The sequence below is a fragment of the Aulonocara sp. 'chitande type north' Nkhata Bay genome, linkage group LG14 (assembly GCF_057382095.1).
Source record: "Aulonocara sp. 'chitande type north' Nkhata Bay isolate Kocher_YH1m ecotype deep benthic linkage group LG14, A_spYH_male_GT1.1, whole genome shotgun sequence".
In the NCBI taxonomy this organism is placed as follows: Eukaryota; Metazoa; Chordata; class Actinopteri; order Cichliformes; family Cichlidae; genus Aulonocara; species Aulonocara sp. 'chitande type north' Nkhata Bay.
This window is the reverse complement of record NC_141357.1, coordinates 28,052,509-28,079,169: the sequence shown is the minus strand read 5'-3', so window position 1 is coordinate 28,079,169 and position 26,661 is coordinate 28,052,509. Positions and strand designations below refer to the sequence as shown.

The following is a 26,661-nucleotide window of genomic DNA, read 5'->3' as shown; positions in this document are numbered from 1 at the left end:
TGGGTGACATCTTAATAATAAAATTTGCAGCGATAATGCAGTGTGTTACTTAGTGCATGGCACAAAAGAAGGTCGCAAAACCTCCAGAAACGACATGTTCAGCATTCAGCAGTCGGCATTCATTGAATCCATTCATCCTATTTAATAGCTGTAATGACAATCCAAGGTTAATTATTATATAGACTTGAGAAAAATATTAATTATCTATGTAAAGCTGGAAATCTTCTTTAGAGTAGGAGGCAAGTAGAGCGATATTTCTTCTCGAAAATTCTACCTGGGTAAGAGGCTCTGTAGGCAGAAAATTATTTGTTCCACCAAGACAGAAATATCAAGTCATTTGTATTAAGTCTGGGATGGAATCAAAGATTGAACTATAAATTGAACCTTTTTACAATTCTGACACTATTACAACTGCTGCCATATGGCCCCCAATGTTATTTGTGCCTGCACATTAAGGTGTGACCGTTTATTTCTTTCCGCAGGCTGCTTTGAACTGAACCCTGTGAGGAGCATCCAAAACAGCCCAGTATTCTGGTGAGTTCCCAAATTGAAATTAAAACCCTCTTTACATTTGCATAACACTCTACAAAACATCCAGACTGTTAATGTGAGAGGAAAGTGATGGCGGCAGTCGGACAGAAAGGAAGAGGCTTTGATAACGATATGCTAAAGGAAGATTGTCACCCTTTGACTCGATCGATCGCTCAGGGTCAATATGTTTGACTCATCATGTGAGCATATTCCCTTCACAAAGGCGAAGCTTGCAGTTTTACTCTTTCATTTCCTTTTTTCTCCCACACACTAGCTCGAATTGAGAAACGGAGCAATTCAAAAGCACAGCGTCTCATACTTTTCCTTCGCTTTATCACATACAGCTTTAACCACATGTTCACATACAGAAAGGAGAGAGCGGCAGAGAGAGAACGAGAGAGAGATCCTCAGCTGAGTGACTCTGTTAACTATCCTCTCACATAGGCAGGGTTGGGCTGGCGCCACGGCTGTTTGCCTCATAGCCTGCGCAATGGGAGTCGGCTCCACTATCAGAGCTGCTGCTTCACCACCCTGCAGCAAACCCAGCATCCTCCGCTCCTGCAGATTTAATTTCTTATCTCAATAGAGAAAACAGCCTCTCTGATGAACGGCAGAAAACACCCTGGGCTGCTGCGAATACGGATTGAGAATACATACAATAGATGGTTTGATAAACTTATGAATGTGTGCAACATTGATTCCTCAGGAATTGGCGGTTTGTCATATATATTCAAAGGAATTTTCTTTATACAGTAAATAATGACTAAGTGAAGGAAGGTTGTCTTCACCATTATGTAATGAGTCAATTATTTATGAGCCTCCAATGAAGCATATATCACACCTTAAGCAGGATCCTTGGTAGATGAACACCTACAATGTGCCGCTGTTATTCTAAGTTGCCCTCGTGTTTCTGTTTGCAGATAGATAGAAGCTGCTTTTCAGCTGCTGTACTCTCACATGACATAAACTCGGCATGAACTCATGCCTCATGTGTGCTTCCTCTTGTCAAAAGTCTTACGAGAGCACATTATCACCGCTCAGAAAATAGAGCAGCTGGATGTTTCTAATGACAAGTTTTTCCTAAATGCCTTTGTGCAAAAAAACCCCAAAAAACAAAGGATATGCAAGCTTCTTACTGCGACGTCGCTTTAGATTTTTTTCTTCTATTGTTTTCGCGTTTGCTTTAATTGCGACTAGTGTAAAAATGTATTTCTTGCTCCAGGAAGAATGGACATGCTGTGACTTTTCAAGCTCTTTATTTACAGCTTCATCAATGTCATGAAAGCCACTACAGTGGTAGTTGTGTGTCAACATTCCCATAACAAACAAAAGTTATTATTTGAGAACAAAGAAGTAATATGACTGGATACACCCTTGCTAAATTAGTTTTCCTGTGTTTACAGTAATCACCTGGTAGGTCTGTACTTAAGGAGAGTGGTGCTGTCTTATCTGTGGTCTAAAGCTTCTAGAGTAATTTATTACAGTCATCAAATTTTCATGATCTTCTCAGCTTGTAGGAGGTTTTAACCAGTGGTGGAGAGAGTTTTCAGATCCTTTCAGTAAGTTGAAATTTGAAGGGGCAAAAACAAAAAAAGAAAACACACGTCAGAATTTAAATATATCTCTCGTCTAAGCCCCCCTCCAGATGAGCACGCACACATACGCGCCAAAAACAAGTCACTGCTGACTTTTAGCTTCACTCAAATTGAACCTCACTCTCCTAGGTGAAAGTCATCTGTTCACCCCGTTGCACCCACACATCTTATTTCCCTGAATGTTGTTCTTCATTCCACTTTGTGTTACTCACCCAGGTTGGTCTGAAAAGATCTATGTTTGGGCAAAAGCTGCTGTATCAGGCTTTAACCTGTAAAGAAAGAGGAGGTGCAGAGTTTTTTGTTTCTTTGCAGTCCTATTGAGTCATAAGATGCGAAAAGGTTATTATTATAAAAGACGGTTTCTGCCCCAGCTTTTAGCTGTTTTCACACATAAATGTCACATGTAACTGTCTGAATGATCAGGGACGCACTGTCCAGTGTTGCTCTTTCACACGTAGCATGTGTGTTTGACACTACTGGAGATACTCTTTGGTTTAGGCAGGGGCTTGGGGAGGGGGGACACCAGGATAGAGCGTGCAGGTGACATGATAGAAATGTCATCAGAATGCACACTCACCTTTGTGAAATCTCTGGGCAATTACTCGCTCTGTTCACACTTGGGCTCAATCTGACATCACTTGGACCTTACACAGATTGATTCTGACATTATTTGTTCTCACATGCTGCTTTTCTGGGTGATGTCTAGTGAAGTTCAAGACTTCAGCGCACGTGTGAAAACAGCTTTAGTTTTCAGACCCTTTTTAACAAGTTAATGTCCCTTGATCATGTATTTCAAGTTTCAGCTCTGGTTGTCATACAGAATATTATTAAATCTAAACAGTGTCAAGATCTAAGAGACGTTTCAGTGTCTGTAGCTTTAAATCCAGCAGACCCGCCACACACAGGTCTGCCAGTCACACAGTGGATAAGCCAATGGTAGAAGCAGCACATTCACCTGATATGGCAGCTGTTTGAGACATTTTGTTGTTTCACAACATGTGCAGGGTAACTTTGCCAAAAAACGTCTTTGGAAATGGCTTGTAAGTGACTGTTGGTTAACATGTAGTACACACATGCAGTACATTAGTCATGTTTTGCTTTTCACTAATTCCGTTGTCTGGCCACAGGAAGGAAAAACAAGGAAGGCTTCATTAGGAATTTGTCTGTGTTTAAATAAGTTATGTGTAAGCACAGAGAGTCAGAGAGAAACAAATAAAAAACTCTACGATAAAAACACAATTTTTGGTTTCCAGGTTTCCAGCATTTCTATCTGTGCCTCACCATTACAATTTCGAAATATCTCTTGGCTGTGAGATAAGGATTTTGCCACTGTGGTGCAGACCACATTGCCATAAAAATAAAAGTAATCCACTTGTATTTAGTTCCCCAGATGCTGGGAGTACATGAAGACTCTTGTGTTCACTCTTACAGACAACAACAGATTTGGTGTTCTTTGCTCCTGATTGAGATATTTTAGCTTGAAAAAGTGACTCTGGTGAGGAAATAGCAGTGGCTGCTCAGTCAAAAAACAGAGGGTCTGTGCCTACTCAGGCAGATCTCTTCTAGTGGGGGTTATGCTTATGTGGTTTTGACGTCACAGCCTACTGCAAACTTCACTGGTTGGTTTACAGGCAGACTTTCTGGTCTGTTGGGAAAGAATGGGAGGATGGACTTTCATGATATTTAGTGTCTTTCTACATATACAGAGCACATCATCATTATTATTATTATTATTATTATTAGAGCAGGGCGATATGATATAAAAATATAAAAATATTTATCACGATATACATTTGAAAATTTGCGATAACGATATAACTGACGATATAATTGACACTAGACAAAACACTTTACAACTCCACAACTTTATTAGTGCAAAAAAAACCCCATCAATGTATTTTCACTTAAACAAGCAGCTGTTTTTTATGTGCATTAAAGTTATATAAAAATTTAACAGTGCAAATGCAAACTCCTTGTTGACAGTTTAATCAAAAGGCATTTCCAGTGGAAATTGGCCGACATAGTCTGACCATAACCATGTATAATATCCACAAAACTTAAAAAGAGGTTATACACACACAATACGGTAATATTATGTTGAAGCACAGTACGTATCACTCTGCCAGGCTCCTGCCTACGACAGCCGTAATGCTCCGACAATCCATCAAGTGGTGCGGCTTCATAGCTTAGCAAAGTCGTACTAAAACATTTGACAGATTTTCGAGCGCCATGTACGACATAAAATTGTTTCGAGGTCAGTAAACCCAACCAGAATTCAAACACAAGGCACACGGGATTATAAGGAGCACTGTCGATTGTCAGAAAAATCAAAGGTGATTTTAAGTGTGCCGTATTTTCCAAAAACCATGGCAATAACGACGGCCCGCTAGCATGCGCTACCAAAAATAGTGCTTTGTTGTGTATGTGACGGACGAAAGCTAAACTAGTTCCACACCACTGAAGTTGCAGCATTTTTACAAACCAATTCTAGTTCATCTGTTTCATTCAACAATCTACTTTCGCCCTTCTCATTCTCCGTCGCCGCCATGCTTTTTCCGCCATGTGCGTATGAAAACAAAGGCCCAGTGCATGCGCATTTTACCCATATTCTATCGCGATTTTTCATTTTCTTATCGTTGCCCGACATTGTACCGGTATTACTGTGAACGGTATGATATGGCCCAGCCCTAATTATTATGTATTAAGTGATTTAGAAATCTTATTTCTTAATCACTTACTACGTTTAAAACTTTCAAACAAAAGGGAAACAAATCTAAAAGCTTCACATATACTGTAATGCAACAGTGCAAAAAAAAAGAAGAAGAAATGTCCAAAGATTAACAACAACACTGCAAATGCACCATATCATGATATGTCAGTGAACATGGCCACATAACAGTGCAAATATTGAATCTGATCATGTTTCTGATTGCTGGGGTTTATATAATGTGGCACTTTGAGAGGACATTGATTTTTTTTCTTCCTCTGAACTGGCAGTTCTGCAGGATACATTCTGCACAAAGGGAGTGTCTCGTTGGAGCGCTGCACAGGAAAGCAGCTATCAGTTTATTTGGCACTTGGATAGAAATAGAAAGTCTTTTAAAGGCAAAACACTTGCATTAGGAATTGAATTCACTTAGAAATACATAAAACGAGATGTAGAGCTTCTTATGGACTTTCTAAAACGAGCAGAATATCTGCGATTCTCTGTTGAGTTGATTGAGTTCTTCGAATTAGTTTAGCAAAGAGAAGATTTGTCTGTGAAGGTTCTCAGTCATCAGTCAAAGAGAAGATTTAACTCAGTGGTGTAAATTAAAAACAACGTGGACGACACGGTCTCGGATTATGATTTATTTTCTCAGGGAGGTGATTTTGGTCTCCTTTGGTAGCGAGCTGAGTGCAGGAAATGAGTTTGACACCTTTGACATGTTATTACATGTGCAATCCAGGTTACAGTACTTTGGTTCATTTTCCCTCTAAAAGCTGTTATACAGGAAGACTGAAAAGAACAGAGCTCAGCACAGAGTAAGGCCAGTTCATTACTGTAGATAGTGGGCTTCATGTATTTGGTGAGATAGATAGATAGATAGATAGATAGATAGATAGATAGATAGATGTGGCGATTGAATTGAGAACCGAATCATTTTTGAAATTGAGATTCCTGAACCATTTTTCCTTTGTGGCAGGGCACATTATCCTGCTGAAAGAGGCCACAGCCATCAGCTAATATTGTTTTCATGAAAGGGTGTTGCTGTTGTTCTGCGACAGTGCTTAGGTAGGTGGTACATGTTAACATAACATCCACATGGATGGCAGGACCCAAGGTTTCCATAGCTAATTATTGCTCAAACATCACACTGCCTCCATCAGCTTGCCATCTTCACATAGTACATCTGGGTGCCATGTGCTCCCAATGTGAGAGTTGCACTCGTCCCCAGCCATCCAAGTAATTCATTACTCCAGGCCAACCTCTTCCATTGCTTTGTGGTCCAGTTCTGATGCTCCCTTGCCGTTTATTGCCGGTTTTTGCGGTGGACAGGGTCAAGATGGCTGCTGTGACTATGCAGCCCCATACACTAAAAACTGCAATGTACTGTCTATTCTAACTAGGGCTGCCACGATTAGTCGACTAGTCACGATTACGTCGACTATCAAAATCGTCGACGACTGATTTAATAGTCGACGCGTCGTTTGAAGCTTTGTAAGATCACAAAAGACGCAGGAATAAGTAGTAGGATTTAAGAGTGTAATAACGGACTGAAACAGAAGATGGCAGCACTGCATGTACGAGGATGCCAGCTGCCGTTAAACCCCGAAGAAGAAGAAGCAGCTCTGTCCCAGAATTCATAGCGCGGCCCAGCTCAGTTTCCAACAATGGCGGCAGCTACTTAGTTTTAATATTACTCTTATTATTCTTTCTGGGTCACAAAATAAACGTTTAACATATTTTCAGGCAAGAATGTAGCTGTGTAAACCTCAAATATCTGCTCAGTTTATCAAGACACCACATATTTTCAAAAGCGCTCCGACTTTTCGGAGACGTCTGTTATCCACCAGCTCGATAGCTAGCCGGGGGCAAGGCTCACTAGAGCCTGTGAGAACACCGGACTCCCGGCAAATCGTTTTCAAACCCACCGCCGTCTTTCGCTACTCAGGTTAAACATGATATATAAGTCATTTAGATAACTTAAAAATGTTATTGTTTGGCTTTTTTAGTATTTTATTTGTTCCTGAGTAAATCGGTGTGGCTGAGATTAAAGTTATAGTTTTTATACAGCTGAATAAACGTCAAGCAGACAACTGATCATCAGAAGTGTGAGATGCTCGAGAATATACTCCAGTGTCCCGTTATATTTTAGATAGCAAGGAGTTTATTAAACTTCACCGAAACAATCTGCAAATTTCATTAAAATTTAATAAACTACCATTTTGTCTTTATTTGTAGTTAGCACATTAAACACTTAAAGCTGTAAGCTAATGATAGTTATATAAGAGCAGATGCACGCTGGTGCAATAAACTGTGCGTTTTACGTCCAATGGAGGATGATCTGATTAGTCGACTAATCGCAAAATTAATTGGTGACTAGTCGACTATCAAAATAATCGTTTGTGGCAGCCCTAATTCTAACACCTTTCTATCAGAGCCAGCATTAACTTTTTCAGCAATGGAAACAATTAAAGCCTGTTGGCTCGGACAACATGGCCGCCCATAACCCTAGCGTTGGTTCACCACTGTTGCTTCTTTGGACCGCTTTTGATAGATACTGACCACTGCAGACCAGGAACACCCCACAAGAGCTGCAGCTTTGGAGATACTTGTTCCCTAATCACATGTGCTATGAAGAAGGGATAATCAGTGTTATTCATTTCACCTGTCAGTGATCATAATGTTGTGTCTGATTGGTCTATATGTCATTGTTAGTGCAAATGTGTGTGATTTGTCTAGTTGTATTTTTGTTTCTTTTAGAAATTTAAAAAAGAAAATTACAAACATCAGCAGCACTCTCCTTCTTTTCTCAAATCTTTCAAGAAGCACGGTAAAGCAAGTCAAACTATGGAGGATAATGATAGTTTTGAAAGCCATTATTTCTGAAAAAGTTGAAAACCAGATGTAATGTTTTTTTGTGTTTACTTAAAGAAAAAAGAAAAGAAAAAAAACTTGTGTTTCAAGAGTGAAGTGAAGATTGCGAATCAAATCCGTCAGATTTGCCAAGTCAACAGTTAAAACAAATCAAGTTTATCTGTGCATGCTGCAATCACTGATACTGAGCTGCTTGCTGACAGTTTAAGGGCACTATTGGTGAAGAACACATTAGTTGTAAATGTAAGTTTGCAGAAAACGAAATAAGCGTGTAAATAAATAATCATTGTGCACTTTAATTAGTGCTGATACTTTGGGATGCTGGTAAAATGCTTATTTAACAGTTCTCCTTCCCTTAAGTTGACAAAAGCTTCATAAGCATTACCTCAGGTTATAAAAATTCGCAGAGTTTTCTATTAAGAATAAAATAATTTCCAAAGTGCTTTATTTAATTAATCTGCCCTAAGCAAGGTATTTATAGATGATGGACTAAAATCAACAATGTAGACGTTTTGGTATGTAGGGTGCAAAAGTCTTCATCCACTCCTCATTTCTCTCTATTTTCCTTGGAAAATGGGAAATAGGTGTAATGATTTATTCAAATTTAAAAAATAGAGAACTCTAATGTATGATCACCTTTATTCCTCAACACAGCCTGATCTCCCTTAGGCAAGTTTTCTTGTAATTTCTCTAAGAAGTCTTCAGGAATAGTTCTCCGGACTTCTTGAAGGACATTCAAAGCTGTTCTTTGGATGTTGGCTGCCTTTTTGTTCCATTCTCCATCAAGATGGTCACACACTGCTTCAATAATATTGAGATCTGGGCTCTGGGGAGGCCAATCCATTGCTGATAGCAATCCATTAAGTATTTGTCTTTCCAGGTATGATTTTACTGCACTGGCAGTGTGTTTGATTTATGGTCATATTAAAAAATAAAGCTGGTGCTCAAAAATTTTCCAGATGGTATTACATGGTGGCTCTGACTGCACTTCTCTATGCTCCTAATTCCATCAGTTTTGACAAATCCCCAAACCATGACAGAGTCTTCAGTGTATTACAGATGGTTGTACCCTGTTGCGCTTCTCTACTGACATCCTTCATATATGCTGGTGACAATTTGAGCCAAAAATTTACAAAATTGATTCATCACTCAATAAATCCTGTTACCACTGATTTTCAGTCTAGTTCTTGGCAAACCTCAACCTTTTGTCCCTGTTTCTCTTTCTTAAAAATGGCTTCTTTGCAGCCACCCCTCCACTGAAACCATTTCTGACAAGAATACAGTGAATACTAGATGAATGAAGGACCAGATATGCAGTATCTTTTAAGTCCTGAATCAGGCATTTTTTGGATTTGTTTTGTATTTTGTAAGAACATGACTTTCAGATACTATTCATCTGCTGTGGTCCATTTTTCAGTCCTGTCACTTCCTCCTTTTTCCTTCATTTCACCAGTTTCCTTAGTTTTTTTTTTCTAAGGACACACTGCAGACCATGCCAAGATATCCCAAGTTTTCAGGTAAAGGTTTTTTTGGGAAACACCATGATGGCTTTAAAAATAAATTCAATCAGACTGTGGTTTTATTTTTCACAAAGTCTTCTAAAGAGAACATATTTAGTGATGGGCTGCTAGTAACAATCTAGTAAATTATCTAAAGACACAATTTAAAACTAGTTCTCTCCTAAGTTTTATTGTGTGGAGACACAACAATGGTTCATCCCTTGAGTTAGGTGTTTTTTTTTTAAGGTTGAATGATTCATAGGCCAGTGTAAAGTGGCTTAACAAACAAAAGCCATTCCTTTGACAATAATCAGGTAGAAGAACTGGATTAAACAGAGTAAAAACCTAGCAACTTTCCAAAGAAAAACTTTTGTGTTTTTCTCATGCAGCAGAAAAAAAAGCTAAACCAGCTGCCATGAGTCTAGTGCTTTGCAAAATGAGAACACATTCAACATGCCAAATATCAATGCACCAAAATATAGATTTCTGCCTCATTTTGAAATTGGGCTCCCTCCTTGCAAATAGCTGTTTCGATGGCTTCTGCTGCTTTTCTCAAGTTGCTATAATTAAACAGAAGGAGGCTGCGACCCTTCTTTATTCTGTGTCAGTTTGAGAAATGGCTGTTGTAAAATGCACTGTGTCAAAGCAGCACAAGCTGAACAACAGCGAGATTTCACACGCAGTGGGATCCATTTTAAGGAGTGTGTGTATTTAAAGATTTGTAAACTAATCCTCATTTCTGCAACCACATAGATATTTGAAAATCCACCAAAAACCCAGGTTCTGGCAATTTTTCTAAACAGCATTACAACACATATTCATCTTATCACAGAAAGGTATATATATATATATATATATATATATATATATATATATATATATATTGCCATCTGTGAATCAAGACCCTTGAAGGAGCAAGTATCTTCATTGAACAGCTTAGATCCGTGATAGTCGTGATAGTTTCACTTATAGATAAACACATTAGAAAATGGGGTTAATAATAGTCAACGTTAAGGTCTATTTAACAGAGTTAAAGAACCTCAAGGTTCTCAAGAGTAGCACTTCATCACCAGATAATCTTTTTGAATCACAGAAGAAAGACTTTTTTTTTTTTTTTTTACCTCATCTCACCCCGTAGGTTTACACCCACAGCACAGTCCCTGATCTGACAACATCCTCAGGATAACTCTCATATATCATCATTAGAAAGCACAGACCCAGGCACTTTGTCAGAGTTTGCCGTCCGGTGAAAAGGTACAAAGAGGGCAGAAAATAGATCTCTTTGATGAACAACAGATTATGATGGAGAGGTGAGCAAACATTCCTCTCATTCCCTGCCCACATATGCGGTGTAGCAAGACTTGCTATCATACACAGAAGCAAATTGATGTCTGATCCCAAAGACAAGCCACAAATGGGATGTAATCCTCCTGGATCTTTGATTCAAGCTACAGAGAAGTCTCTCTGTTCATTTCAAATATAAAAAGACTACATAAAGTTTATAGCTGGGCTAATTTGGTGTCACTTTTTTATATTTTCAATATATTCAGTACAGGGAGTGCAGAATTATTAGGCAAATGAGTATTTTGTCCACATCATCCTCTTCATGCATGTTGTCTTACTCCAAGCTGTATAGGCTCGAAAGCCTACTACCAATTAAGCATATTAGGTGATGTGCATCTCTGTAATGAGAAGGGGTGTGGTCTAATGACATCAACACCCTATATCAGGTGTGCATAATTATTAGGCAACTTCCTTTCCTTTGGCAAAATGGGTCAAAAGAAGGACTTGAGAGGCTCAGAAAAGTCAAAAATAGTGAGATATCTTGCAGAGGGATGCAGCAGTCTCAAAATTGCAAAGCTTCTGAAGCGTGATCATCGAACAATCAAGCGTTTCATTCAAAATAGTCAACAGGGTCGCAAGAAGCGTGTGGAAAAACCAAGGCGCAAAATAACTGCCCATGAACTGAGAAAAGTCAAGCGTGCAGCTGCCAAGATGCCACTTGCCACCAGTTTGGCCATATTTCAGAGCTGCAACATCACTGGAGTGCCCAAAAGCACAAGGTGTGCAATACTCAGAGACATGGCCAAGGTAAGAAAGGCTGAAAGACGACCACCACTGAACAAGACGCACAAGCTGAAACGTCAAGACTGGGCCAAGAAATATCTCAAGACTGATTTTTCTAAGGTTTTATGGACTGATGAAATGAGTGTGAGTCTTGATGGGCCAGATGGATGGGCCCGTGGCTGGATTGGTAAAGGGCAGAGAGCTCCAGTCCGACTCAGACGCCAGCAAGGTGGAGGTGGAGTACTGGTTTGGGCTGGTATCATCAAAGATGAGCTTGTGGGGCCTTTTCGGGTTGAGGATGGAGTCAAGCTCAACTCCCAGTCCTACTGCCAGTTTCTGGAAGACATCTTCTTCAAGCAGTGGTACAGGAAGAAGTCTGCATCCTTCAAGAAAAACATGATTTTCATGCAGGACAATGCTCCATCACACACGTCCAAGTACTCCACAGCGTGGCTGGCAAGAAAGGGTATAAAAGAAGAAAAACTAATGACATGGCCTCCTTGTTCACCTGATCTGAACCCCATTGAGAACCTGTGGTCCATCATCAAATGTGAGATTTACAAGGAGGGAAAACAGTACACCTCTCTGAACAGTGTCTCTGAACAGATCAAAACACTGACAGAATCCATGGATGGCAGGCTTTTGAGTGTCCTTGCAGAGAAAGGTGGCTATATTGGTCGCTGATTTGTTTTTGTTTTGTTTTTGAATGTCAGAAATGTATATTTGTGAATGTGGAGATGTTATATTGGTTTCACTGGTAAAAATAAGTAATTAAAATGGGTATATATTTGTTTTTTGTTAAGTTGCCTAATAATTATGCACAGTAATAGTCACCTCCACACACAGATATCCCCCTAAAATAGCTAAAACTAAAAACAAACTAAAAACTACTTCCAACAACATTCAGCTTTGATATTAATGAGTGTTTTGGGTTCATTGAGAACATGGTTGTTGTTCAATAATAAAATTATTCCTCAAAAATACAACTTGCCTAATAATTCTGCACTCCCTGTATTTATTGCGTGACTATATCAAGTATTTATAGGCTAGCTCTATATATTTATTTTCCAAACACAAGTCACTGTCTTGCGTGCCTGTATTATCAGAGGATCAGCAGCTACTCACAGCCCGAGTCTGATTGTTTTAATGTGACAAGTGAATATCTGACTTAAAACTTCCAACAGAGTTCTGTGACTTGAGAGCTCGCCCTAGCTGATTCTCTCCCAACTGAAGTGTGTGTTTTCTCAACTTTAGTTAGCCAACCTCTCAGGGAGGTGTCTCTAAATATAGAAACCTTTCTGACAACATGTTAACTCTCATGTGTGAGAACAGGCACTGGCTTACAGATGCCTGAGCACACTGCGAAAAGAGACTGAGAATGGAATATCGGGGCCTATTGATAGTTTAGATTTGATCGTTTAAACAGTTTTCAGTGAAACATACAGTGTAGCGTGCTTTGTAATGCAAAGGGAGCTACGACAGTAATTATCTTTTTACTCTATTGTGCAAAAAATTTGAGGCACTTGAGCTGTTTAGTCTCTTATTCATCATGAAACAGCCATCAAGGAGACTTCTCAACATCCCAGATCCATTGTGTAAAATGACAAAGACCCAAAACACAGAACCAAACAAAGTCATAAAGAGCTATCTTTAGCGACAAGAAGAACAAGGAGTCCTGTAGCAGATGGTACAGCTCCCACAGTGCCCTGATGTCAGCAACATGCAGTCTGAGATTATACAAAAGATACAAAAGACACTGAGGTAACCTAAATCCAGAGAAGATTTCTGGTAAGTTCTACTACCTGTGAAACACTTTGAACTACTAGTGATATAAGTAATCGGAAGGACACACTTAATAATGATGTAATAACTGTTTTTCTCTAGATGTCAATTAAAAAAAATTGAGATTTCTAGTTATTAAAGTTATTAGTTATTATTATTATGTCTATTTATGTAATTAATATCAATTTATAGTGGAAGTTTCCGTGGCCTAAATTGTAGGAAACTCTCTGCAAATGTAAGACTTCAGATGGCAGTAAGATATAAACATGTGGTAACAAGGCACTGACTATATCACAAATCCATCTTCATAAAACAAACAAAACAAACAAACAAAATGTTTAGTTTGCTACCAGTCATTTCAATTTTATTAGGTACATCTGTTCAAATGCTCATTAATACAAATATCCAATAACCCGGTTACATGTCAGCGTTTAAGCATGCAGAGCATGAGACAAACTGAGCATCAGAATGGAGAAGAAAGGCGATTGAAATGGCTTGGTTCATTGAGTCTTGAATTCTGCTGCAACCTTCAGGTAGTACGCCAGAATTTACTATAAGCAATACGAAAGCATGGATCCATCGTGCCTTATATCGCCAGTTCAGGTTGTTGTTGGTGGTGTAATGGTGTGGGGAATATTTTCTTCACAAAAGATACTCAGATGGCCTCTGATGAGTCCAATAGAGCGCTTATGGGATGTGGTTGAAAGGGAGATTTGCATTCTGGATGTAAAGCCAACAAATATGCATCAACTGCATGATGCTATCATGTCAATATGGACCAAATTCTCCGAGGAGTGCTTCCTTCACCTTGTTGAATCTTTGCCACACAGACTTCAGGCAGTTCTGAAGGCAAAAAGAGATCTAACCCGATACTGGCAAGGCTAATAAGGCGGTGTGTTTAAATTGTTTTAAAAGAAATCATGCAGTTAGGTCATCAAGGCTAAAAAACATAATCACTGACACACTTTATATTCAAATGATAATTGTATTCCTGGTGGCATTGGTTGTTTCTGCTGCAGGCTTTGCTAGTCTGTGCAGCTGTGTGTGACAATATGTACTCTCAGAGCAGAGAGTATTTAAAAAAAGAAAAGAAAATCCAGCTACTATTGTTTGTCTTGTGAACTTTCCATTGCCATCCTCTCTTAGCCTGCCAGTCAGAACAGAGTGGGCTCATGGAGAGGTAGGATTTAAGAGACGGGACCTTAAACACAATTTTTCAGATAGAAACTGACCTGAAGGGCTCAATAAAGAGACAGACATAATACAAATCCGGAGTTTATGAACTGTAAATCATGCAAAAATATGCCATTAGAGCCCCAGAATAAAATTGTAGACCTAGAAATACACACTACATGCCCCCTTTAAAATGTTCCCTTTAAAAATAGGCTCAAAAGAAGCAGCAGGTTGCAGCAGGAAAACTAGAGCAGATGCTGAGTAAGTATTTATTGGCCACAGAGTGTTTTACATGATTAGGAATGTGGTCACTTTAATTGGCAACTAATTAGCAAATCAATTAAAGAGATGTTTATTATTTCTGCTGACCTTTCCCATCCTTGCAAAAGTGATCTGTCAGTTGTTTTTGCAAATTATACAAAACAATCCAAACCGTTTGTCACAAAATTCAACAGTAAAGGACAAACCGGGAATACAGATTGAGGGTACCTTCTGTTGAGGGATATGCCCTATAATGGCAGAGCCTTATGCATGCGACAAGGGAGACTTGGGTTTGTTTGGAGTTGCAGAATGGAAAGGATGGGAGGAAAGCAAAGCTCGCCTTCAAACGCAGAAGGCAAATCTGCATAACAGGTCTGATCTATTTCTTTAAAATTGAAATCAATGTAACGTAAATGGATAAGTTGCTGCCAGTGACATTATCATCACTTGCAGTCTATGCAGGCTGATGCTCTTCCTTGAAAGCAGCAAGCACAAATGCAGCAAGAAGCCAAAACAATGTCAAAGCATTGAAAGGAAGGCACAGCTGAAGCTAAAAACAACAACTAAAGAAATTATACACACACGCACGCGCGCGCACACATCCAGTGAGTCAAGACTTGACATCACAAAGCACTTAGGAATTATAGCTGTTTGTGAGTGGCACTACAGTCACAACAACAACAATAGTTATAGCAGCAACACAGAAAAGCAGTTTTAGCTTGCAGGCTGTTGTTTGTATAATGCTGTTTATAAATCCTATTTCTTACTTTCAATCTGTCTCTTTACTGTCTAACAAGAATAACTCAGATAGTAACTTGAGATTGTTGCCATTAAGAGAATTTGGATTGGGGGATCAAAGCCACAGAGAAACACAATATTTTGGTAAACTCAGTACAAGATGTGGGAAAAAGAAATTATTTTGAACTTTTCTTTCATTGTGCAAATATCTCAATTGTTTGACTTTATTTTTTAGGATTTGCCAGAGAATGCAGAAGAGTTAATAAATGTGTTAAACTATGCTGGTGGAGTTGGTAAGAAATGGCAATCAGCCTCTCAGTATGATTTCTTACGAGAGCGCCATGTTTAACGGTTCATGCTGTGAAATTCTCAGTAGAATAGTGTTAGTGAGACCTGGCATCTCTGGAGACTGACGTCTCAGGCTGCAGGAAAATGAGAGATAGATTGGATCAAAGATTAAAAGCACCCTGACATGCGGCTTTCTTGCTCTCCGACCCAAACCCTGACCGAGCTTTTTTTTGCTTAGGAAGCATCTGTCATGGTCGGCTGTGTGGCAGGCAGGCAGGAGTGGTGGACCCAAAATGCAGGATTCTCAGGACACGAGGTTTAGACAGAAAATGCAGCTTTATTGCTGGAGCAGAACATCAAGATAAAATAAAACTCACAAAAGCAAACAAAACTCTAAACAGAGATGCAGGAGGACTGGAAATCCTAAACACGCAGCAAGTGAGGGTGAACAGACGTTAACGATGCGACACCGAGTAGGGGAAGACACAGACACTAAATACAAGAGGTGAACGGAGCAAAGAGGAAACAGCTGGGAGACACGGCTGACGTTGATTACACTGACGAGACAGGGAGAGCACAAAGCTGAACGCACTGACAAAGGACACAGACCTACAAAATAAGACAGGAAGCACACGCCAGACAGAGACAGACTCGTAAACAGGCATAATGACGTTATGGACAAACAGAGGGACATACGGGCAGAGAAGACCAAGCACAGGCAACCTAAACCAAACATAAGGGCAAGATAACAAAACCTAAACCAGACATAATCATCATCGTCATCAACATCATCATCAGATAACTAAAGAATCAGAATATAATTGTAATCAAAACAGTATCACCAGAGAATAACCAATCCATAATGCAAAAATAAACCAAAACATAAGAAACTCAAAATGCTGGGTCGACCCGACCCAGGACCGTGACAGCATGTCAGCAGTTTGATAGATCAAATGAAAGGAAATCAGATGCAGATGAAAATGCAGTGTACAAACCTGACAGGGCGAAACAAAGCATAACAGAAATTCATAACAGACATCGTGTTCTCTTTGTTTGAAATAAGCCGCCTCTGTTTGTGCAGCACAAGAGGAGCTATAAATTATTCAGGCGCTCCCTTGACGGCCGCCCATTTACAGCCGCTCACCTGCAACTGACTGGACGTATTCTTCCTCCGTGCTCCTCAGCGATCTGCCTGTTTTAAAATGGCAGCAAAATACATGTGACCTCTGAGTAGATCTGTTCCTTCGCTCTAATGCTTAATTTATTCATTACTCTCTGCCTGCACTGTGTACACGCTGCTAAGCCCCTAATCGTAAATATTGTAGAATATCAAAATGAATGTGAAGGGGAAGGAGCATGCAGGATTATTGCAGCTACATGTAAATAACAAGGTGAAGTATGGCTCCTTATTCGTCACAGTGTTAGCAGAAAGGAAAGGGGGTGAGAGAGGAATAACAGAATGCAGTGGTCATAGATAATAACACTATTTGCTGTATTGTAGCCCATGAAGGACATCTCCTTCCAGAAAGCTCAGCATGTCATTTTTCTTCACTACCGTTCCTTCATTCATGCTGATGTGAGGTTTGCTGTAGTGACTGCCAGGAAAAGGGAGGATGGTTGAATGCTCTCTCTGTGAAGCATTTCTTTGGGTCTTAACGCTCACATCTCCACGACTAGCTGTCTGCACTGTTTGAGGGCTCTCTCACTTTCTGCAGATGTATGTTCACAACACTGGAAAATGGCCTATCACACAATCAGTTCTGGCCCAAAAAACGGAGGCTATCCTGCAGACTTTGTGACACTTATGACATACTTTGATACTTTAGGTAAAATGTGCAATCACACTTAGGGCTGGGCCATATTATACCGTTCACGGTAATACCGGTATAATGTTAGGCAATGATAGGAAAATGAAATATCACGATAGAATGGGAGTAAAACGCGCATGCGCAGTGCCTTTGTTTTCATACGCACATGGCCGATTGTTGAGTGAAACAGATGAACCAGAATTGGTTTGTAAAAATGGTGTAACTTCAGTGATGTGGAACTGGATTGGTGTTTGTCCGTCAGATACACAACAAAGCACATTTTTTTGCAGAACATGCAAGCGGCCGTTGTTATTGTCGTATTTGTCGGACTAAGATGCTCTTAAATCTGGGAGTAATCTGGGTCCTAAACTCCGTATACTTCAGGTCAAACAACACTGCAGCATCACTGAGAGTTAAAACCTGTCTAAATTCTTTCATCTTTAATAAAACGATCAGCATTGCTGCTTTACCAGGTGTAACTATAAAGTTTAACTTCCAGGCATCCATGAAAACAAAAGTTATTACATTTAACGGAGTTAGAAGTTAGCAGGAAGCTAGCGGAAGTTAGCTCGCTAGTCTCGCTAGTTACCTAAGCATGATATAGCATGTTCTGACTGAGAGATTTCTGAAAAAAATCAAACGTACAGCTCTGCTATCACTTCCAACATAAATGAAGACAGGAAACTAAACAGCAGTGACGTTTGTAGGGTTACTGAAGTTGGGCTAGCTGGTATATAATGATGTGCTAGGTGATCGCTAGCGACACAGCTATGTTACCATAACATAAACAGTGAAGCTGGAGGATGAACGCTAACTTTTTTCCACTTATAAAAGTTAAGGGGAAGGTTCCTCATGGTTAGAGACAAATGCAATCGCATGGCAGGATGCTGTAAACGGACCAAACTTCAGTCAGGAGAACAACTGAGATAATCCATCCACAATACGAGGTTAGTCATTAATATACTGCAACAACATGGGAATAGAGCAGCTGCCAGATAATTCAACATTAATGAATCAATGGTACAGGAGTGGAGGAAGCAAGAAGAATGAGTTTAATAAAGTTTGATTTATCTGACTGCTTTGTTTCGCTTAATGTGCCTTATAATCCCGTGCACCTTATGGTCCGAAGCATACGTACTGCACACTGCAGTTTAATGTTGCAAAGCACCTCTTTTTAACTTCAGTGGATATTATACATGGTTATGCTCAGGATATGTCAGCCCATTTGTACTGGAAATGCCTTTTGGTTAAACTTTCAGCAAGGAATTTGCATTTGCACTGTTGCATTTTTATAAAGCTTTAATGTACATAAAAACCAGCTTCTTGTTTAAGTGAAAATAAATGGAAGGTTGTCTTTTTGCGCTAGTAATGTTGTGGAGTTGTATTTTGTCTCGCATCCATTATATCGTCAGTTATATCGTTATCGCAAATTTTCAAATATATATCGTGATAAATATTTTTGGCCATATCGCCCTGCTCTAATCACACTCCATCCCCCCCCCCTCCAGTAGTAGTCATTTATTCTCCTTCTATACAATAATTACTCCCTGTATAGTAATTTTTAATAGTAATAGTAGAGGCTGCTATTCCCCATGCTGAATACAGATTGTCTTCACACGCACAAATGATTCACAGGAAAACAATGCATGCATGTAATCCATCCAGGCTGTCTTCTCCTGAAGAAAGACGGCATCACTCATTTCAGCAAGTGACTCAATAGACATATGTTTACGTTCAAGCTACAAATTCCTCTTGAGACTGTAGTAATTATAATGGGAGCAATGGGAGAGATTGAGGTGATGTTATAATAGAGTGACAGTTTGCATTGGGAGATGTTCATTTCATTTCATTTCATTTCATTTATTTATTCATTTTCAGGCACAACAAATACCTATATTGAACATAAAATACACAAAACAAAAAACAAAACTTGCCTGAAAAAGGAGTGGGACGAAGAAAACTTATTAAATCCCACCCCTATACTCACTCATCAACAAAAAAAAACAAACTTCCCGCAGCTACGCCCATCATTGCATACAGACCCATCAACAGCCCCAGGCAGATACAAGCATCTAAGCGGCAGCTCGCAACCAACAATTAGAGCCTTCATAACTGAATACAGAATATATAAATTATAAATTGCATTACCACAGGTAACAGGCAGTAATAACTACAAGTAATAGACACACATACATATACATACATATATATCTACACACACAAGTACATATATGTACATACATACGCACACTTTATTTTTTATTTTTTATTTTGGAATCCATACCAGCAATGGTAAGAGGACAGACATTACAGAGCACACTAAAACCCATCATTGAGTATACTGTGACCAGACCAACTGTTTGTAGAGAAATTTAAATCTATGAATATTTTTGCATTGTTTCAATTGTAAACTCAGACTGTTCCAGATTTTCACACCACATACAGACACACAAAAGCCTTTACGGGTTGTTCGAGTTCTGGGTAATTTGAATTCTCCAAAGCCTCTCACATTATAAACCTTTTCTCGAATTTCAAATCTAGTTTGTAAATTTGCCGGTAAAAGTTTAGTAAAAGCTTTATACAAAATTATGGATGTATTGTAATTAACCAGATCCTGGAATTTAAGTAACTTTGCCTGAAGAAAGAATTTGTGAGTATGTTCTAGATAACCAGCCTTGTGAATAATACGCAGTGCTCGTTTCTGTACTGTGACTAATGGATTAGTTGTATTTTTATATGTATTTCCCCACACTTCCACACAATATGTAAGATATGGAAGAACCAGGGTACAGTACAGAGTACGAAGTGCATCTTTATCAAGGAATTGTTTCACTTTGTTCAAAACTGCGAATGGGTGGATGGACCTATCAGCAAAACGCACGCTTTCATACTGGAGACTGTCTTTCTGGTTCCCCAACATCTGACGTGGACCTGGTTACAGACATGGCAGCACAAGACTAGGCCCTATACAACAGCATAGAGTGAGTAGTCTCTTTCTCACCTGACAGGACCCAGGCTGAAGACTGTCCAAAGGTGCCCCCAAGGCAGTACAGCACATAGTAGCAGGATGTAAGCTGCAAGCTGGGACTGTGTACATAAAAAGGCATGGACAAGTGGCTAGAACAGTATACGCGAATATCTGTGCCTCATATGGATTAGAATTCCCAATGGGACATCTTTGAAGGCATTTCAGAATAATGGGGATAAGGTCCAATGGGACAGACGAGCAACTGCTGGCCAACCAACCAGACATAATGGTGCTTTACAAGGAGCAGAATGTGCAGCAACATTAGAAAGAAGGAGCAAGAGAAAACTGAAAAATATTAGGGACTGCATGAACAACTGGACAAGATCTGGAAGGGAAAGGCCAAAGTAGTCCCAATAGGAGTGTTGGAAGCTGTAACTCCCAGATGATTCCAGGCACAGCATCAGAAGTCTAGGCTAAATCTTGCTGAATTAAATATTCAACAAAATGGCATAACAATGGCCAGTGGAGACCAAAGTTATGGTAAATGGTAAATGGCCTGTATTTATATAGCGCTTTACTAGTCCCTAAGGACCCCAAAGCGCTTTACATATCCAGTCATCCACCCATTCACACACACATTCACACAAAGTTATAAAACCATTTAGAGTTAGATCTAAACTAAGACCAAAATTCAAAGCTGAAAATTGTTCATGTGTCACATGACAAAATCTTACAGATATTTTTGTTATTTTAAAAATTAAAAATTAAAAAAATCCCTCAGTGCTCATTATAACCCCAAAAATTTCTGCGTATAAGGAGACCACAAAGTCCCACAAGTAACCGCAAGACTTTATCAAAAACCTCTATAGGGCCACTATATAGAAATAACTCAGTTTATCACCTTATCAACTCATAGTTTCACCTGGGAAATATAATACAATGAAACCTTTGATGTCACAACCAATTATTCCAGCTAGTGGAATAATTGGTTGTGCAGGCTGTAGACTACACGGTCCTTCATATAGTCCTGCCGTCTATGAAGCAAGTGATTTAGTAGTAGAGGAAAATAAAACTTGATTAGATGAATTTTTTCTATGTTGCTGTATGCATCTGATGTTATTAGAGACTAGCTGTGTAACAGTTCTCCAAAATGACAGTCGAGTACACGGTGTATTACATTTAAAGATACTATGTAATTCATCTTTAGCATTGATGAATACAAAAATAATGTGACAACAAGATCATTGGATCATGACTAAAAATAATATGTATTTCCTGTTTACATGCCTCTTAAACAGTCTTTAAGCATTACATCTTTGACAGCTCCACGTGGGTATCGCAGAACTGGAACAATGAAAGTGCAGCATGGTGCAATTTTAGTCTCAGTGTCTGGATTTTTATATCCCTTTCTGAGACACGTGATTCCATAGTAAATTATAAAATACATAGGAAGAGATGGAAAAGATAAATAACATGCACGCACGTGATAAACAAGCTGTTTGCACGAGGTAACAACTTGTGTGAAAGAAAAAAAAACCTGTTACGTTACCTTATGCCAGGGTTTTAGGGGCTCCATATTTCCTTAATCGGTCAGTTTTCTGCCTTATCAGTTTTGCTGTTTTATTAATGTGCATTTGCATCTCAATACATAGCGCAAGCAAAATCAACCATGAAAGAAATCCGTGGGATTACAGCTTTAGTTCAAACTTAAATTAAATCATAAACCAAATCGTCTATGGATTACAAAGCTTAAAATTGCTGTGTGTATGGTCTAAAGGCAATAAATCTCTGTGAAGTGCCATGCATACTGGGTGATAAATTTGATTTTAAATACAAAATAGTCCTCATTTGAATTCATGAATTTTTACCAGAATTACAACATAATAGCAGCTCGGAGTCTGAAAAATTGCATCTGTAATGAAACAAACACTATGGCCCTTCTGCTTCAGACATAATATGCCGCAGTATTTGTCATTTAGTTGCTCGCATCTACACTAGAGAATTACAAGTGTATATACCGCTGAAAAGGCAGGCTGCGTTCTGGCCAGCAGTTTTTTTTAAATGTTGGTTGTCGATTTAATAGTTCACTGAGTGCATGCAGTCATCTGGGGACTTAAAGACACAGACTGAGGTGAAGTCCACTCTCTTTAAACGGAGATGTTCGCCCAAATAAATCGATCAATAATCCTTTAACCACTTTTCCCACTTTGATTCTGGCTGGCTGCAATTTTCTTTCTCTTGAATCCAAAATGAGAAATGGTCGCCCTGAATTTCTTCAAGATCCACCATCTCCACCACCACCGCAAGAGAATTGGTTTCATATTAATACCCAAAGGTGTTTTGGAAATACGATGAAATTGAAATGACCCCAATAAGCATTGTCGGTGCTAACCAAATATTTGTCCACAAAACTTGTCTCTATGTAATGATTGTAGTTTCCTTGTCACTGTCGTTGATCATTAGTCACGCGCTGCTGCCCATGCTTATTGTGAAGCTGCTTACAGAGCAGAACCAGGTTTCAGCATCAGGGTGGAGCTCAGATCATATTCTTAGCCTCTGCTTGTTGCTCCATGCCTTCTCCTTTTGGCAAATAAATTGAAGTGAGCTGACCTTTCGTCAGAGATGCACAGCAAACTTGAGTGTTAAAGCTTCACCAGTATCAGAAATGTTAACTTCAATTAGCCCTGAAAACCCTGAAAACTATTATAGCAGGTGACCTGCAGGTACAAGATGCTTCACTGCACCATGCACATATTTTACTCGTGATGATGACGATTACTTTCTGACTTTGTCCCAGTGGAGGGGGATGATTGCTAGCCTTTGCCATTCTCATCTGTCAGCCTCTCTGTCAGCCTAGTATTATATAGTTGCGTCTGCGAGTAGTAAGATATGAAAAAAAAGTGTAATTAAAGTGGATTTACTATACCTTTTAGATTTTCTGTCATTTCTATGCACTTAGACATTCATTTAAACATGGCCAGTGATTCAATTAATGAGGTCAGTGTATATGCACATAATTCCAGTGAGGCAAGAGCCGCTCACCTTTTATTTAAAGTTTATGTTTGTGAAGGGCACCCAGTCTGAAGAAAGTTGGGTTGAAGGAAGGTGGCCTTAAAGTGAAAGGAGGTAAAACAACTTGTTCAAATCTAAAGAAGCATCCTGACCCAGTATGAGCTATATAAGGAAGTGTGAATCATGAAATGATCGTCTGCAAGAGTAGAATAATGAAAAAGGGTCTGAAAATGAGGGGAAAAAGGTCCACTTTAATATACTTATGCTCTCATAAGGCATCAGATATTCATAAATGCCAGATTTAGAGTCCTGTGTATATATTTCTAATTATAAAGTTTCAAAATAAGAGGATGTTCAATTTATAAGTGTCTACATAATTACAAAGGTGTTTGTTATATGAATAGAAAATGTATTCTCTATTCCGCCTTCTGTTTTTACTTTTTCATTTCTTCCATTTCCAAGTACAAGTCTTGAGCTACACCTCTACATTTTACTTGCAGGGAGCCAGACTTTCTTATATTTTTAGAGGAATTGGGTTTTTGGTTTGGTTTATTTGTTTGTTTCTTAAACCACTTAACACTGACATGTGAATCATTAAATCCACTAACACCAAGTGCACCAACAAGGTGATGCTTATGGCGCTATATGAAAACTTGGCCTATTTTGGCATGTTGTGCAGTGTGTCCTTAAAAGATAAAATATATAGGAAATCACACAAGTAGAGGACAGTATCTGAACAGTATCTGAAAGTCATGTCCTTAAGAAATGGGAAATAAAAAAGCAAGCAAACACCTGACGCAGAAGTAAGAGATAGCTCTTGTCCTTCAGTTGATTCATGTAGTTCAAGGAAAGCAGGAAGAAAAGGCTGAAGATCAGTGGCAACAGCTCTTAACGAATGATGAATCGAAATTTTTACATTTTTGGTTCAAATCATTGACATCTTGCCTGGAGAAGGTCTGGAGAGAGTTTCTACAGACAGTGTGGATGCTGTGTCGTGGTTTGGGTCTAGTTTTCTTCAGATGGGCAATGGCTTCATTTTCCCAAACACACTGCCAGTGGAGTAAAAGCATACTTGGATAGAAAAACACACAATGGAACACTATCAGTCATGGATTGACTATCCCAGAGCCCGGACCTCAACATTATTAAAGCAGTGTGGGATAATCTTGACAGAGAATAGAACAAAAAGCAGCAAAAGTCCAAACAAGAGCTTTGAAATCCTGGAGAACTATTCCTGAAGACTGCTTAAAGAAATTACAAGAACGCTTGCCTTTGTCAGTCTGTGTCCAAAATTGTCCAAATATTGACTTTCAAGCTCATTAAAGTTGTGCAAACTCTGTTTTTTGCTTTACTATATGTCCATGTATGTCTGGACCATCTCTCACTGGATGCATTTCCCATTTTCTTAGCAAAATCTATAAAAATGAGGAATAGCTAAAGATTTTTGCACACCGCTGAAGAAACAGGGGGATGTCCAATTTTCCATCTTTGCACCACAGTATATGAAGGTTTGCAGGTGATATAATTCAAGAAAAAAGTTTAAAATATAAATAAATGAGTCCACTTACAAAAAAGAACAGAATAGTTTGGCTAAGCAGTAGAAAAAAATCTCCTTTATTTTAGCATTTCAGATTTGACAATTACACCAAATAAACAAAAAGATATCTGCACAGGCTATGTGAAATCATGCTTTGCATTTCTTCACTATAGTGAATGGGGGAAAAGCAGTAATGAACACAACAAATAGTTGTTTACAGTGTCATTGTTTGCACGTCAGTGCTTTGGATCACAACCCTAACACCGTATAATTAATACTAAAAATCATAATGGGAATTAAGTTAAGTCAATTAAGTAGTCAGAGACCGTAAAACTTAATATGCAAAAGTAAAAAAGGCAGAAATAATTTCAAATGAGGTCAAAGCAAGTCAAGATAAGTGAGAAGTATTTACAGATAACCAGGATGGAAAAAAAATGTGTTGCAGAGGTTAATTTCTCCCACATAAAGTCTCATACAAAATTTCATTGTCAGACAATAGAGCAAAAAGTCACAAATTAGTTGAAAAACTGAAGAAGTTCTACTATAAAAACACCAAATTATTTCTAATAAGATTCTGGCTTTTAGCATGACTGCAGATTTCATGCTGGAGATAAAAGTCAAATAAGTGGAAATGAGATGGAATTAAAGCCAGGATCATTTTTATAGGGTTGGAGAAGGCGACAGTTTATTAAGAATGTTATATCGGAGGAAGCAAGACAGGAAAGTTTTTCTCTTTGACATCAAAATGTAAAAAAGATTTAGGTAAGAAAAAACAACTAGATTCTGATGGACACACCTGAACTTCCAAGTCACAGGTTTTGAGGGCTTTTTGGTTGTTTTTGCTTAAGTTGAATGAGAAAGCTAAGTGGGTGGAATTAAGCAATCTCATATTCATTATTATCACTGACTCGCTGAAAGTTTGCTCACTGCAAGCCAATCATGTAAATGAATCTGCAGATATGATTTGACAGAGAATTTAGCCCAGACTGGATATGGACATTTGTAGTGGATGTTTCACCTGGGGAGATGGATATCCCGTTTGCAGATGATGTGCAAATATTATATATTGTGCAGTATTATCACCGTGCAGTGTTCCTTGCAGTATAGTACCAAGTACAATGCAAAATCAGTTTGGCTTGAAAAATAGGAGCTATTGTCAGGGGTTAGAGTTATTTCACATTTCTTCATTTGCAACAGTTTAATTGAGTAATTATGTTTGAGTGGATTCAGTATTGGCTTTTATTATATACTGATGGACGATTTCCTCTAAATAACATAATTATAGTCAGTGCCATATTGCAAAAACTTACTGATTACTGATTAATGGGAAATGATAAAAAAGGGTTTAATTCAATCCATGGGAAACGCCAAGCAGGAGATATACAGTTGAGATCAGCAGCAGGGAATAATCTATCAGCATGTCATGGTCTGATCTGTTTGAAGGGCAGTAACTGCAACATAAACACCTTTTCGAGGCTTTCAAGCGGGATGGCCTGGCCTGTGGTGTCAACCGCCTCAGTGAGATCAAAAAAGGACTCAAACGGAGCAGTCAAAAGCAAACTGAAACCAGGGCACCTAATAGAAAGCATCTCAAAACCCAGTATAAACTTCCCTGGTTATTATTATTCACAGAAAGCAGCAGCTTGTGGAAACGGCCATTTTCGTAAGATATATAAAATCCGGTGTATTGTGATCAGTGGTGCGCTGCAAGTTTCAAAGTTTTGAAGAGGACTTAGTCCAGGCTATTAAATACTGACTGATTGCATGATGTCCAAAGTGACATATGTTTAAGGAAGATATTTCGTTTCTCACTGCATTGTG

The 26,661-nt window shown here is 38.9% G+C and overlaps 1 protein-coding gene across 2 annotated transcripts in view; it reads left to right on the top strand.

Moving 5' to 3' along the window:
- The window catches only part of lrfn1 (leucine rich repeat and fibronectin type III domain containing 1), a 137,897-nt gene that overhangs the window by 63,666 nt on the left and 47,570 nt on the right, over positions 1-26,661 (top strand). For both annotated transcript variants that reach the window (XM_086261890.1, XM_086261889.1), the window contains one exon: positions 483-534. The gene's annotated coding sequence lies outside the window, so the exon portion shown is untranslated. The remainder of the gene's footprint in view (positions 1-482; positions 535-26,661) is intronic.